Raw genomic sequence first — 15,918 nt, 5'->3', positions numbered from 1 at the left:
TTTTTTCCACACTGTGAATTACAATGGAATGCACAGGCACAAACTCTGATTGCTCACTCACATAAACACAAGGACAAGCAAATGTTCACCTTGACAACAGTATGCACACACTTGCCACCACTCACATTGTCATGCACCCAGTCACATGTTGAAGAGTCACGTGGATTTATGCACCCTCATCTTCCCCTAGACAATGTAAGAGCAGTCGTGCCACTTGGCGTATTTTTCCACAATCAGATTTTCGGTTGCCCCTATCTTCCCTTTCCAATTCTTCCCAAATCTAATTTATAATCTTTTACTGATAGACATTGCCCGAAGTCATCAGCTTGAAAGATCAGCAGCAAGAGGCAGGGAGGGGAAACCAAACCTTTCATCTTTTCAAAGATACCTGGTTTCTTTTTTTATTGCCTGGTCTGAGTGTGAAAAACTTCAGTATTTCAGAAATAAAATGCTCTGATGGGGGTGGTGGTGAGAGCTGCTTCTAGCGATGCTGTTTTCCATTTGCATTGGGAAAAATCGGTTGCAATCACTTCCCTGGAAGTAAACCCCATTGAACAGATTTTGAACAGACCCCCCCCCCACTTAGGATTGCTCTCTTTGATGAGCAAGTATAAGCTAGCTGCAGATGTCCCATTCACATGTTGCGTTTTTAAGTGTGCAATTGACATCTTAAAGGTACAATTAAAGGAAAAAATACTGCACAAAAGGCACTCAGATGTGCCTGGGTGTGCAAAAAGTGGTGCAGGACTTCAGCAGACACAAATTTTCTTCCTGTATTACAGAGTAATCCACTCTTTTCCCCATCCCCTTGTCTTGTTTGGTCCAACTACATGTTATGGGCTTTGCTTTTATCACCAAAAATGTCGTACTCCTTCCTGTCTGATATGACTATGCTCATATCAGAGGAACTGGGCTACTGGGCATCCCTGAACCCCCACTGCCAGCTTCAATTCTAGTAAACATTCTTCTTGCCCTCCACAAACAGCCTGGCATATAAATCTGGGTCTGGATAGTTTACAAGGAAGGAGATCTGGGCTGATTCCGCACACGTTGGATAATGCACTTTCAGTGCACTTTATCAATTGTTTGAGGTGGATTTTTTGTTCCGCCCACAAAAAAAATCCGTTCCAAATTATCTATAAAGAGGATTGGAAGTGCATTATCCAACGTGTGCGGAATCACTCCTGGTTGCACAGAAGAGCACTAACTTCTACAGGCTCTTTTCTTCTTCTCCCAGCCCCAATTCACACCTGTGCACACATACATGTTGCTCAGCTGATGTTTTCCATATGTGAATGAGCCATTGTGGATCAAACACCACCAGTAAAACTCATATCGCATCATTTCGGACACAACGGTTTTCAAAGGAGTCAGTTCATCCCTTCAGTGGCATGTTTATCTACTTATTTATACCCCACCTTTTCTCTCCAATGGGGACCCAAAGTGTCTTGCATCATTCTCCTCTTCTCCATTTTATCTTGTTAACAACCCTGTGAGGTAGGTTAGGCTGAGACTGTGTGACTGGCCCAAAGTCATCCAGTGAGCTTTTATCACAGAGTGGGCTTCCCAGATCCTAGGCCAACACTCTAACCACTGCACCACACTGCTGAGCAAAACGGAGCATGAGTAGACAGGCCTTAATTCATGTGTCGTGTAGAATGCCTCTGGTGCCGAAATTCTAGCAACTGAGCTGGGTTTAGAGGATAAGCTGAAATATTATTTTTTCTGTAACTTTTTGTCATTCAGACATCAGGCTTGCTAAAACTTATGCTGCATCATACAATAACTGAATGTAACAACTGAGCAGGAACTCAGTGAAGAAGTGGGGTAAATACGTAGAGATGCAGAGGAGGTCTGGCCTTGTTCAGGCCAAATAGTTCTAGTCCATACTGATCCTTCTTAGTAGAGAAGGATCGGGGCAATAACGGCCCTGGAAATCGTTAGGAAACTGAGTAAAAAATCCTGTCCCCCTTTGCTTGTGATATGTGCACCTCCCAACCAAGTGTTTGTGGTTTCTGGTCAAAGAGACGCAGGTGATTGGAGCAAACATCCTGTCTCCTTGAGTACCGGTCACACGTGGTGACTGATTTCCTCTTCACACTCCTGGTTAGATCACTCTTTTGCTGTGGGGAAGTAGCCGCCCTAGTTCAACCAAGTTGTATGACAATCCCACAAGAATCCCACAAGAAGCTTTCATTCATGACAACCAGCATCTCACAACTAGCTGGTATGTGAGAGCCAGACAATGAAGTGTCCCGGTAAAAGGAATGCCTCTCCCTGAGGCCTCCTCAGAGCTTCAGTTCCACCCTATTCATTTTGCTAATTAAGGAGAACAAACCAACAGCCTCTACAATGGCCAGCCCTCCTCATTATAGAAATCAGAGGGCAGCCATAGACTTGGGGTGCAGCTGTGCCATCGCTGTTTAAGGACATTAAATATGACTCGGTGCAAGATTGCTATGTTTTTCAGTATTATGTCGTTCATAATTTGTTTTGGCTAGCAGTAAAAAAAGCAGGACAAGAAATCATCTTTCGGTTCCCTCTTTTGAACATACAAAGAGCCCTGCCGGATCAGACTAGTGGTCCATTTGGTCCACCTTCACACAGCAGCTAACCAGCTGCCAACGAACAAGGCAGAGGCCAAGGCGTCCCCCCCGCTGTTAACTCATAGCACTGGTATTATCAGGTTGACTGCCTCTGGATATGGAGATTCTCTTTCATCACAGCCATTGACAGACCTATTTTTATTTAATCCCACCAGGCAATATCCCACTGTGGGAATATAGATTTCCATTTCCCTTTAGACCAGTCAAACTGGTCAAGTTGCTTCCCAGAAATAACAAACACTTCCTTTTTATGCAGTATGGTGTTTATGCCACTTTGGTGTAGTGGTTAAGAGTGGCAGGACTCTAACCTGGGCAGTTTCCAGATGGCTTACCTACACCCGCCACGTTGCGGGGAAAACGAGAAATATCGCACGACATCGCATGAAAATATCGCACGCCGTCACACGACATCGCGCAAAACTCGCACGAGAAAACGCGGTATTTCGTGTTTTCCCCGCAACATGGCGTGACGTTGCGGGTGCAGGTAAGCCGTCTGGAAACGGCCCTGGAGAGCTGAGTTTGATTCCCCACTCCTCCACTTGAAGCCAGCTGGGTGACCTTGGGTCAGTCACAGCTTCTTAGAGTTCTCTCAGCCCCACTCATGTGGGGAGGATAATAATAACACACTTTGTAAACTGCTCTGAGAGGGCATTAAGTTGTCCTGAAAGGTAGTATATAAATCTAATCTTGTTATGTTGTGATCAAATGTTATGTTAATCTAATGTTCGCATGTTATGTTGTTGTTGTTATGGCTTTAATAGCCATCTCATTTTGATAGCCAATTCAGTTTCCATTTGCATATGCTTACCATACTATTTGCATATGTTATGGTAAGCATTACCCCTATAAAGAGAGGTTGTGATTGGTCAAGGAAACGTCACGAAGAATGGTAATCTTGGGTTTTGCTCACTCAGACAAACGATGCCTATGGCTCGGGGAAGCTTGGGGAAGCTCTAAGCTTATCCTTCCTTCATCTCTTCTGTGGCTGTTCTTGCCGACTGAAGAAAGTACAGGGAGAAGGTTGCTACATGCTTATGGCTCTAGCGTCTGAGACAGTGTGAATGTGAGAGTGGGATGAAAAGCGAGGCATAAAAGAAGGAAATAAATAATCTGCCACTAACAACTGGATTGTATTTTACATTTAGACCATAGTTGAATTCTATCTTTTTTTTAACTTTTGTAAAGTTATGATTGTGACTACACAGATACTATGCGTGTGGAAGTACTACCTTTAATATTACTCTTCAGTGGATCAGTCATCAGTGGATCCACCCATGACATCATCACCAATTAATATTTCAGCATAAGGAATGTCTGTAGCCGCCATTAAATAAATGAAGTGAATATAATCGATTCGCTTATTTGCAAAATATGTGTGGGTCATAGTTTTTCAGTCTCTTCTTGCAAAATAGTTTGCCAGGGGTGGGGTTTGAAGGTTTTATGGACTTCATATTAGAAAGGGAGAGCATCAAAAGCAGAATTGACCAAGTCGGTTTTAACACCACCAGGAAAATGGAGTTCTGGTTTCCAAACCGAACTGCAACTACATTTTAAAGTCTGCAGCCTTAAAAGGTGGTACACCCAGGCTTTTTTTCAGCAGGAACACAGTTGAATGGAGTTCCGGCACCTCTTAAAAATGGTCACATGGCGGGTGGCCCCGCCCCCTGATCTCCAGACAGAGGGGAGTTTAGATTGCCCTCCGCACCGCTGAGCGGCTCGGAGGGCAATCTCAACTCCCCTCTCTCTGGAGATCAGGGGGCGGGGCCACCAGCCATGTGACCATTTTCACGAAGGGCAATTTAAACTTTAAAAAACTCCCCCCTTGTTCCAGCTGACCCAAAGTGACGTCATTGTGCAGTCTTGAGTTCCACCACCTCTTTCCCCCCAAAAAAGCCCTGGGTACACCTTACAAAAGACTAACACACATAAAGAAAACTGAATACATTTACATTTACTTTTTTAGAGAACTACATTTTGGGTAAAGGGAAATAAGAGACAACAGAATGTGGGAGACCGGGAGGGCCAAGTTGGCGATGACTGGATCTCCATACCTGAATTTTTAAAAACCTTAAAACCAGTAGGGTGTGTGTGTGTGTTGTGATTTGGATTGCGTCTGCGGCATTGGGTGGAGCAGGAAAATCTTGCTCTGTTTCCCCAATACAGATTGCTTTCCCAGAGCTTCTGTTTGCTGTATAGATATATAGGCTTTATACCTGCAAGGTAAGAGAGCCCTGTGGCATAGAGTAGTAAGCTGCAGTACTGCAGCCCAAGCTCTGCTCACGACCTGAGTTCGATCCTGGCGGAAGCCAAGTTCAGGTAGCCAGCTCGAGGTTGACTCAGCCTTCCATCCTTCTGAGGTCGGTAAAATGAGTACCCAGTTTCCTGGGGGTAAAGTGTAGATGACTGGGGAAGGCAATGGCAAACCACCCCGAAACGTCATGATGTGATGTCCTCCCATGGGTCAGTAATGATTCAGTGCTTGCACACCTGTTATTCCTCCCTTCCCTGTTCAGTTAAAGCATGGTTGTCATTTGCCCTGCTGTTTTAATGAATTGTGTATTGATGTTTTTATATTTTTTATGCTCCCCTGTTTGATTTTATATTTTTGGGTTGTAATCCACTCTGAGCCCTTTACCTACCTACCTGCAGGGCAAATATCAGCTTGAGAGGGAGGGAAGGATTTGTTTCATGGAGGGGGGCTTATCTCTCTATGTGTACTCAGGGGATGATAAGATCCCTGTCTTCCCTAAGCTGTGGCCCTGATCCGCTTCCTTTTTTAACCTTTCAGGAAACTACAGGAAATCAAGCCCCGTGTCTCCCCGCAGTCTTGCCTTGCCAAACTAGATCTAATCAGCAGTGCTCGATTGTTCAAGAGGGCAGGAAGCCAGTTTCTACTTCTCCCGTGTATACGAGCTGGCTGCCCCCTCCTCCCAAGACACCCTTCTTTCCTCACACAGTTTTCTACCATTCTCTCCCTGACCCTTTGCTGTCCTTCCTTTTCTCCATGACTTTCCCCCTGCCTGTTGCAGATTCTTCTTAGACCCCCAACTCCCTGTTATTCCTCCCTTCCCTGTTCAGTTAAAGCATGGTTTCCATTTGCCTTGCTGTTTTAATGAATTGTGTATTGATGTTTTTATATTTTTTATGCTACCCTGTTTGATTTTATATTTTGGGGTTGTAATCCACTCTGAGCCCACTTGTGGGGTGAGCGGTCTATAAATCTAATTAAATTCCCTCTACTGCTACCTGGCCTCTGTGAACACTCAATGAAGCAATGGGGAGGGGGAATGGAGGGGTGGACAACATCACACAATGGAACCTGGAAGTGGTATCTTGTCATGTGACTCATTTTGGATTTTTTTTAAAAAAAAACTATTGTTTTTACCATAGAGATTGGGGGGAATGCTAGAACATTACACTGTGCAGTGTTATCACTTCCAGATTCCTAGCCAGAAGTGATGTGTGGCATCACGGAACACTGTTTTGCCAGTTTCTGCTCCTCAAATGTGTAGGGATATATTCAATTTTGATTAGCCGAGTTTAGCAGAAATGTGCATTGGTCATAATGAGAACATACACAATCCAGTGTTTAGCTCTATAAAATAGTTTACTACATAAAAGATAAAAGGTTGCATTGCGATAAAATAAGAAACGGCTAACTTGGCTACATCTTTGCTAGCTTCTGAACTAAACAGAGACTTGCTTCAATCTCAGCTAGAACTATACTAATGCCGCATACCTGAAACAGACTGGAAACAAACTGAACAAAGAGCAATAAAACTTCGATATATCTTTCTGCTTAATTCCCCCCCCCCAATAAACTGGCTGCCCAATAGAGAATCCTAATTCTACCTCATTAAGAATAGAGACTCCCCTTTCTTCGGTGGGAATCCTCACTCAAAGCTTAAGTGATTGCATGCAAATGGGTTTACTAATTAACACAAACGGTTTAACTCTTTCATGACTGAATGTAAACACTTGCTAATTGCCAACAAAATTCTACAACTTGGTATTGGGCTGGCAGCCCTAAGTTAAATATTTAAACTCATGATATTTGTGGGGAAAGTGAGGCTGTTGCTGTCCTGGGATTTTTGTTGTACATTTTTTTAACAATCGTCATGTCTTTAAGTTACACGAGTGACTCAGTGCAGTGTGTGCTATTATGTGAAAGGCCATTGATACTGGAAGCGGTCGTACAAGCTTTCTGTCGGGATTTATGAGCTGGCCCGGTGATTCCCTGGTTACTGTTTACAGGGTGGATAATTTTCTTCAGGTGAAATGTAAAGGTACTGTGATAAAGTCTTCCGTTAGAATGACTCAAAAGGAGTTGTAGGCAACAATCCATGTGAAATTAAAGTACAAATGAATGGGTGGAGTTGGGGCTGGAAGTAACAATGAATGGTTGAGGTTGCTACGTTTTCAGGTAGGGCTTTAAAAAAATGAACGGAAACCCAGTCATTTCCTGATATTGGAAACGCTGCCAAGCTCAAGTGTCTACAAGCAGGGCTTTTTTTCAGCAGGAACGCGGTGGAACGGAGTTCCAGAACCTCTTGAAAACGGTCACATGGCTGGTGGCCCCACCCCCTGATCTCCAGACAGAGGGGAGATTAGATTGCTCACCACACCACTGAGCGGCGCAGAGAGCAATTTAAATTCCCTCTGTCTGGAGATCAGGGGGTGGGGCCACCAGCCATGTGACCATTTTCTCCAAGGGCATCCCTCTGAGTTCCACCACCTCTTTTCCCAGAAAAAAAGCCCTGTCTACATGTATTTTAAGATTTGAATAAGGTGCTATTTAACATGGGTAAGTGCCAGGTTCGCCACCTGGGTAACAAAAATGCAAAGCATGAATACTGGATGAGGGATACTCTTCTGGGTAACAGTATGTGTGAAGAAGATCTTGGAAAACGGGTGGAAGCAGTCGGAAAAGAGGAAGACCCAACATGAAATGGATTGACCATAAAGGAAGGCCTTCAGCAAGGCTGTTGATGTCAAGATAGGACTTTTTCGAGATCATGAATTCATAGGATCACCGTAACTCAGAAGCGACTTGATGGCACATAGCACACGTATACATAGATCTACATCATTCCCCTTAGTGGTTCACAGGTAAACAATTTCTACCAAGACAATCACTGGGTTTGTTTGATTCAAACCAATTCGAATTTCTGAAGAAGTTCACATCGGGTTTTTTGTCAAAATTGCACGAGTGCAAAAATACAGATTGGCATCCATTCATGTTACTAGAGACTTCTTAGATAAACACTGCACTGTAGAACTTTAAAAATAAAACTAAAGCATTTATTTATGACTTATTGCTATGATTTATAACTGATTTAAGAGTCTCTTGAAATCATTATGGGTCGAGTGCAAGAGGGGTGCATGGGGGAGCGGGGAGTAGAATCCAAGCAGGCTGCATGAAAACATGCATGCACAAAAAAGGAGGATTGCTCTGTACTGTTGGAAAGAAATATGATGAAATTGAACCAGTAAGTGTTTGAGCGTTCATAATCAGCTATGCACATTAAATTGAGTGGCACTCAAAGTGTTCTCCATTTGCATCACCTGGCAAGTAGGAGGCTGGGCTTTTCCATTTGGTTGCAATGCAGATTAGAACGTGCACCCTTAATACACACCCTTGGGCTGTGTGTACATAATGCTGTATACCTAGACTCAGGGCTTTTTTTCAGCAGGAACGTGGGGGGATGGAGTTCCGGAACCTCTTGAAAATGGTCACATGGCTGGTGGCCCCGCCCCCTGATCTCCAGACAGAGGGGAGTTTAGATTACCCTCCGCGCCGCTCAGGGGGCAATCTCAACTCCCCTCTGTCTGGAGATCAGGGGGCGGGGCCACCAGCCATGTGACCATTTTCTCCGAGGGCAACCCACTGAGTTCCACCACCTCTTTCCCCAGAAAAAAAGCCCTGCCTAGACTGGAACAAGATCAGGATAGTTGTTGTGGGTTTTCCAGGCTGTATTGCCGTGGTCTTGGCATTGTAGTTCCTGACGTTTCGCCAGCAGCTGTGGCTGGCATCATCAGAGGTGTAGCACCAAAAGACAGAGATCTCTCAGTGTCCTCTCAAGATCAGGATATTTTTTTCCCTGGCGAATGCAGCTCACGAGCAGCCTGGGACAGGTTTTTCTGTGTGGTTATAAAGTGCTTGATCCTTGCAGTAGAAACTCTTATTACTTATCCAGGCAATGCCTCTATGACAGATGCGGCATAAGCCCCTTCAAGGTCATCTGCCGTCTGCTATACAGCAAGAGCATTTGCCATTTCTGTCCCTTCATTCCTACTGTTGTAAAAGTATTTGGGCTTCTCTGTGGAAACTCCTACATGGTCTTTTTTTTTACGTTTCCCCCTTCTCACTGTTAGTTATTAACAGACAGACTAAAAACCTGTTTGTGTGACTTTTCCCAGGAACAATTCTATGTACTGGGGGGGGGGGGAACCCCAGCGTTTAATATTTGCCTAGGAGGATATGAGTTTTTAAGGGTTAATAATTCACTGGGGAAGGAAATCCAATTTAGAATACAAGCATGAAACTCTTTTTAAATACTATCCTTAAAAAAGTGAGTGTAGGGGAGGGCTTTTTCAGAACATTTTCCTGCATTGGATTAGAGAGCAAAGGAGTCTAAAGGATACTATTGCTAAGTAGGGTTGCCTGGCAACTGGCCAGAAGTGGAGACATAGGAGGGCCACAGCATTGGATGGTTTTACCATAGAGTTTTCCTGTGATTCCTAGAGCTACCCTATGTCACTTCTGGGTTTCCCCCAGAAGTGATGTCACAGCACCACATGACAGGAACATTTTTTTCCTCTCACCGTCACACCGATTGGCAGCTAGCAACAAGGGCTATGGGCAGGAGCCTCTCACTATAACAGCAAGCCTAGCAGCCCTATCTCTAAGAGATAAATATTTATTATCATATTGGCACATTAAATGAATTGGGATAACACTGTTTTGATGACAGATCAATTATCTGCGAGGCAAGCCTAATCCCAAACTGACTAGTTTTAAATTGCCCAATTTCTATCTGCAAAAGTAGAACAAGGATGCTACAATTTGGAGGTGCACACTTTGGAATTGATTACCATATTTATAACAACAACAACAACGCACTTATATACTGCTCTTCCAAATAGATTAATGCCCCACTCAGAGCGGTGAATAAAGTGATATTATTATCCCCACAATACAGCTGGAGATCTAATTAATGACTTTTTAACATGACTCCCCTCTCCCCAATTTCTTGTTTCCTTTCCAAGCTATATTGATAGCAATTCTTCCTATGCCCATCTATCTCTATGCACAATATCTTGCAACTCAGGTAATACATGGGTCAGACTCACAGCATCAAGATTTGCAGTCACAGATGTAGTATTCCATATTATGGGGCAGGGAAGAAACACGGCTTCTGCTTTGAGTAGCTACCATGCATATATTGTAATAGTTATTTCAGCTTCTCTCACCTCCTTCCATCGGGCAAACCCCCTACTCATTAACCTCACCGTGGTACCTTCCATGAATGCCAAAGAATTTATCTTTCAGTATGGCCAATCCATTTGCATGGAATCCAACCATATTGTCACATAGATTAATCCTAGCGCTTTCAAGCTTCACATGAGGTCTGGAGATCTCCCTTGAAACAAAACTGATATCCAGATGACAGAGATCAGTTCTGCTGCAGGAAACGGCTGCTTTGAGGGGTGGGTTCTATGGCATTATACCTCACTGAAGTCTATCTGTAAGCAGTCGGCCCAGCCTCCACCATCTTTAATAGCCATTTAATATGGTTATTTATGATATTAAATGTCACCAGGCCCCTAGATTTAAAATGGCAGTTTGGATTGTTGCCAGGGGAATTCCAGCTAACAATTGCTGAGTCCCGCCTGGGAGATCCAGACATGAATGGAATGCTGCATGTAAATGCAGAGAGACTCACGGTGATTAGTTTTACAGTCTCCCCAGCTCCTAAAGGATTCCAGAGCAACAAAGGTCCGTAATGTCTTCCCACTTAACACATTCCTTCCCCTCCTCCTGTGATGAGATCTCCTGTCCATAATTAAGGAGAAAATCAACTAGCATTCGTAAGTATTTATAATTCATTCCTGGGAAGGTATATTCCCCAACTAAATTCATCAACTTAGCTCCAGTGGGCTTTATCAACAAAATGCACTTTTGTGCAGTTAGGACAAGATTTACATTCTCTTTCACATGCCTCAGCAGCTACCATTCAAGGTAATCAAACTTTTTGTTACTCCCAGGAACTGGCTGTTGGAGTCTTTGTCCTATAACAACAACAACAACATTTGATTTATATACCGCCCTTCAGGACAACTTAATGCCCACTGAGAGTGGTTTACAAAGTATGCCATTTTTATCCCATAACAAAACACCCTGTGAGTTGGGGGGGGGCTGAGAGAGCTCCAGAGAACTGTGACTAACCCAAGGTCACCCAGCTGGCTTCAAGTGGAGGACTGAGGAATCAAGCCCGGCTCTCCAGATGAGAGTCCCACGCTCTTAACCACTACATCAAACCACTACGCCTAACAGCTAGGTGGGCCATCCCACCTCAAGGCACGTTTTATCCTATAAGAGTAGTACCTTGGCCTCATTCAAATTGTACATGCTTACTGGATCCAAAGTGCTGTTCCCTTGAGGTTTGCCCATGCTGACCATGGCGTGAATGACCGCTGCCCCCCTTTTTTTTGGCTGCCAGTTATGAGCATGCATCAAGGGAAGTGCGTCACGGAAGGGCAACCCAGAACCCGTGGATGCTAGACCTTGAACACGTGGAAGGAAGACTGCAGCAACAAGCGAACAGCGAGCGGACAGCAAGTCCAGCAGGGAACACGTGTAAGTTCAATCGCGCGGAGAGCACGTGTAAATCATAACGTCTGTTTTGGCTCTAAGCCTCTTGCTTTCCTGGCCGAGAATGTTGGCGTTTGAAGCTGCCCTCTTGCCTGTGGACTGGACTGCTCTTCAGGATAGGTAGATATACTTTGCCCTCCCTCACCCTATTCCAACTTCTATCTAGCTTCCTAGGACTCTGTGTGTAACTGTTTTTGCTGTTTGCCCTGTGTGTATGTGCGTGCATTTTCACATTTAATAAAAGTTTGTTCTTTGAATTCAAAGCACCAGTCTCATTTGCTATAATTGGAAGGGACCCGGTAAAAATTGATGGAAAAGATCCTGTAGTTACTGACCTCTCACTTAGCCGTCTTCCTTGCTTGCTAATCCCCCCACAATCCTCTTACTCGCAAGGAGACCAAGTCGGGTAACATATCCCCCCCCCCCAACCCTGCTCTCCATAGTGTTCAGCGCAAGAATCTCCAGGAATTTCCCAATCTGGAGCCAACAACTGCAGTTAACCCACTGATACAAACGTACTCAAAGTGTAACGTTGACTTTATAGGAGCTGCAAACTTCATAAGAAGGCACGAACTCATTCATTTTATTGGTCCAGCACTGAATGACATTCATTGTCAGCCCCTCCCAATCAATGCAATATAAGAAGTGGGGTACCCTGGCCTCACCGTCAGTTCTCATGACTACCCAGAGAACAATGTGTTGAAGTTTGTTTTTTTAAAAGCCCTTTTCTGTGATATCTAAACCAGGGACCTTCTGCCCAGCAATGTGTCCTGAGGGCCTTGTCTGCTCCTCTTTCTTTTAATGTAGTTGTTCTCATGCGTTGGACAAGGTTGAACACTATCTGGTGAATAATTGACACTTGTAGAGTTATCTGTTGACTTTGGGAGGGCTTGAAAACCACGATGATAGCAGCAATCAAATTCACTTTTTGATAACTCCTTAAGAACAGCATAGGCTGTGATTCAACAAAAAGCCCTAACTCTGTCCAAATTCAGTTCATTCAATCTATTTTATTCACATACTGTTTCACTTTAACTCTTTTCACAAGTAGTGAACAGAACACATGTACAATTCGTGCATAGTGTACACTTGATTTTTCTTGATATGTGCATGGAGTAATTCTCATGTTACATTGAACGTGTGTACAGCTGAATCGAAAGCACATGTTTAGCCAAGCATCAGTAACTAATTTCATTCATAAAGTGAATGAACTAGAAAGCGGTTTCATTCCAGTGTGATATGGAAGTAAAAGGTCACACCGGAGGCTGATTGAGGAAAAATCGACCCCAAACACTAAATTGGGGTAGAGTTTTATTCAGTCACACACACCCCATTGCGACCTGTCACTTCCACGTTGCGCTGGGAATGACGTCATTCCCAGCATGATGTGGAGATGCTCAGAGGTGCGTAGAAGCATGCTTCTCCCCACCACCGCCTTATTCCCATGCCTCCCCCACCTGCACCAGCTAGATGAGAAATTGTGGAAGTGGAACTTGTGGGCCTGCTTGGAGAAAATGGCTGCTTTGGAGGATGGACTCTATGGCATTATACTTGACTAAGGTCCCTCCCCTCCCCACACCCTGCCCTCTCCAGGCTCCACTCTGAAAATCTCCAGGAATCTCCCAATCTGGAGTTGGCAACCCTAGTCATTTGTCATAACCATCCAGACAACACTGTATTGAAGTTTTTTTATAAAGGCCTTTCCTAAACCAGGGACCTTCCACGCGGCAACGTGTCCCGAGGGCCCTGTCTGCTCCTCTTTCTTTTCATCTAGTTGTTCTCAAACTTTGAATAAGGTTGAATGTTGCCTAGTGAATGATTGACACTTGGGCAGATATATGTTGACTTTGGGAGGGCTTGAAAACCATGATCATAGCAGCTATCAAATCCACTTTTTTGATAATTCCTTACTAAGAACCATGTGGGCCATGAGTCAACAGAAAGGCCTAGCTCTGTCCAAGCTCAGCTCATTCAATCTATTTTACTGCACGCTGATTCACTTTAGCCCTGTTCACAAGTACAATCCATGTATACATTGATTTTTTATTTTTCTTTATATGTGTGTTCAGTCGTTCTCATGTTACAATGGTTGCCAGTTCCAGGGAGTGGAGCATGGAGAGGATGGGCTTTGGGGAGGAGAGGGGCCTCAGTGGGGTATAATGCCATAGAGTTCACTCTTCAAAGCAGCCGTTTTCTCCAGGGGAGCTGATCTCTGTGGCCTGGAGATCAGTTGTAATTCTGGGAGATCTCCAGCTACCACCTGAAGGATGACGACCCTATGTTACATTCAATTCATGTACAGCTGAATGTGTGATTGAAATCTTGTATTTAACCAGGCACCAGTCCCTGCATTCATAAAGTGAATGCACTCAAATGTGCATTCATAAAGTGAATGCATGACCAGCGGGAGGACTGGGGGAGGCACCATCTTGGGAGAAGTTTTAATGCACCCCTGTGAGCTTCTCATCTATTTGGGGCCATATGTTCTTATCCAGGGAAAATTTGGACATATATCCATTTAAGAACATCATGCTGATAGGGGAATTTTTAAAATAGTACTCTGCTGCTAATTATAAATTTCCCTGCTACCACTTAGCCAAATATACTCCAAGTGATATAAAGAAATATGAGATTTAGTTTTTCCAAATAAAGCTCAGATGCATACTTCTCCTTAGTTTATATGCATAAAGAACAGTTACATCAGAGAACCTTATATACCTTAGCACTAATTGTTTACAGAATAAAAGATCAAAAAGGTTAATACGAACATCTCTTCAGAATTACATTTCCCTGGATATATGGCATCACACAAGCGTGAATGACAGGAAAGATCTCATTCTAATATAAACACTTCAAATTCTGGAGCCATATTGATATATTAGAAAATTTATACTATATACTATATATATTATGATTTATGGTACTAGTATAGGCACTGTACACTATATTGGGATGCTATATTTTAACGCATGCTAGGTTACATTGTATGGAATAATATATAACAAATACTATATTGATAGTATACTATATTGATAGTATATTGGATAGAGAATATGCATAAAAGAATTAGAATATGGCTAGAGCAAGAGACATTATAATTTAAGTGCTATAGATAAATACATGTTATGTTATATTATGTTAGGTTATGTCATACTTTAATGCATGCTATGTTATGTGGTAGGGTACAATATACAGTAAATATTATACTGACAGTATAGTTGAAAGAGTATTTGTATAAAAGAATTAGAATATGCTTAGAGTAAGAGATATTATGATCTGTGTGTTGAAGAAAAATATAAATGAAATAGTATTAAGGAAAAAAAGGGGGTAAGGGTTGGAAAGCTATTGGAAGTCAATAGGGAGGGGGGAGGAAAAGGGTGAGGAATAGGACTAATTGGATATGAAGGGAATGTATGTACTAAATTTTAAAGTTTAAACTCATCAATAAAAATTTTTATAAAATAAAAAAATTCTGGAGCCATATTTTTGTCATGAGTTCGAAACATTTCTGGGAAGAAGCTTGTCCAAGGCTAAAAGTTTGACCATGAAATGAAAACAATAAAAAATGTTTACAGTTGCCGGAACTCATTCACTTGTTTAGAGTTCAAGCCGACCCTGCAGTCTAATCACTTAATAGAGAAGGAATTTCCCACTAAAGCAAGTTTTGCCCTTCCTGTGTTAATGTCTTACTTGAATAATGCTCACATATGGATTCTAGAGGAGAGAAGTAAAAAAAAATCCAAGTACAATGAAAGAGTTATGCAGACCTACAATAAATGGAACTTTTTTTTAAAAAAGTCTCACTATAAGTTCCCTTCATTCCCTCTCCAATTTCTTTTTAAAATATAAAGAAGTAAGAAATGTTTAGATAACGCCCCCCCCCCCTCTGTGTCTCTGTTTCCAAAGTGGAAGGCAACAAGATGCAGGTATGAACTTATGCCTAGAGGCAGTGGGAAGCGTCTGGAAATTTTGCAGTGACTTTCCAAACTCAACTAGTGGAATTACCTTCCTCATTGGAGGTTGGATGGGAGAATAAAACCTTGAGCAGTGACGCGTGCAGTGACACAACAGGCAGCTTTAAGCACAGATGCTTAGAGATGCCTTTAATTAAGTAGTCAATGCCTTTTTGCAGGGCACTTTATAAACATCCTACTGTATAAAAGGCTAAGTGTATTCAAGACAACACACTTCCTACCCTGGTGCGCCACCAGAGGGTGCTGCTGAGGAGAGAAACTCAGAGAGAAGCTGCTGAGGAGAGAAGCTCAGTGTGCCACAGTGGAAAGCCCAGGCTGGGATCAGGTGTAGAACAGGTGGCAATGCCCACCCCCCACCTTCACCCAGCTGGGATCAGGAGGGAAACTGGTGGCAGTGCCCACCCCCCACCTTCACCCAGCTGGGATCAGGAGCAGAGCAGGTGGCAATGCCTGCCCTCTGCCT

This window comes from Eublepharis macularius, chromosome 1, assembly GCF_028583425.1.
Source record: "Eublepharis macularius isolate TG4126 chromosome 1, MPM_Emac_v1.0, whole genome shotgun sequence".
Lineage (NCBI taxonomy): Eukaryota > Metazoa > Chordata > Lepidosauria > Squamata > Eublepharidae > Eublepharis > Eublepharis macularius.
The sequence above is the reverse complement of the archived record's forward strand: the minus strand, read 5'-3'. Positions refer to the sequence as shown.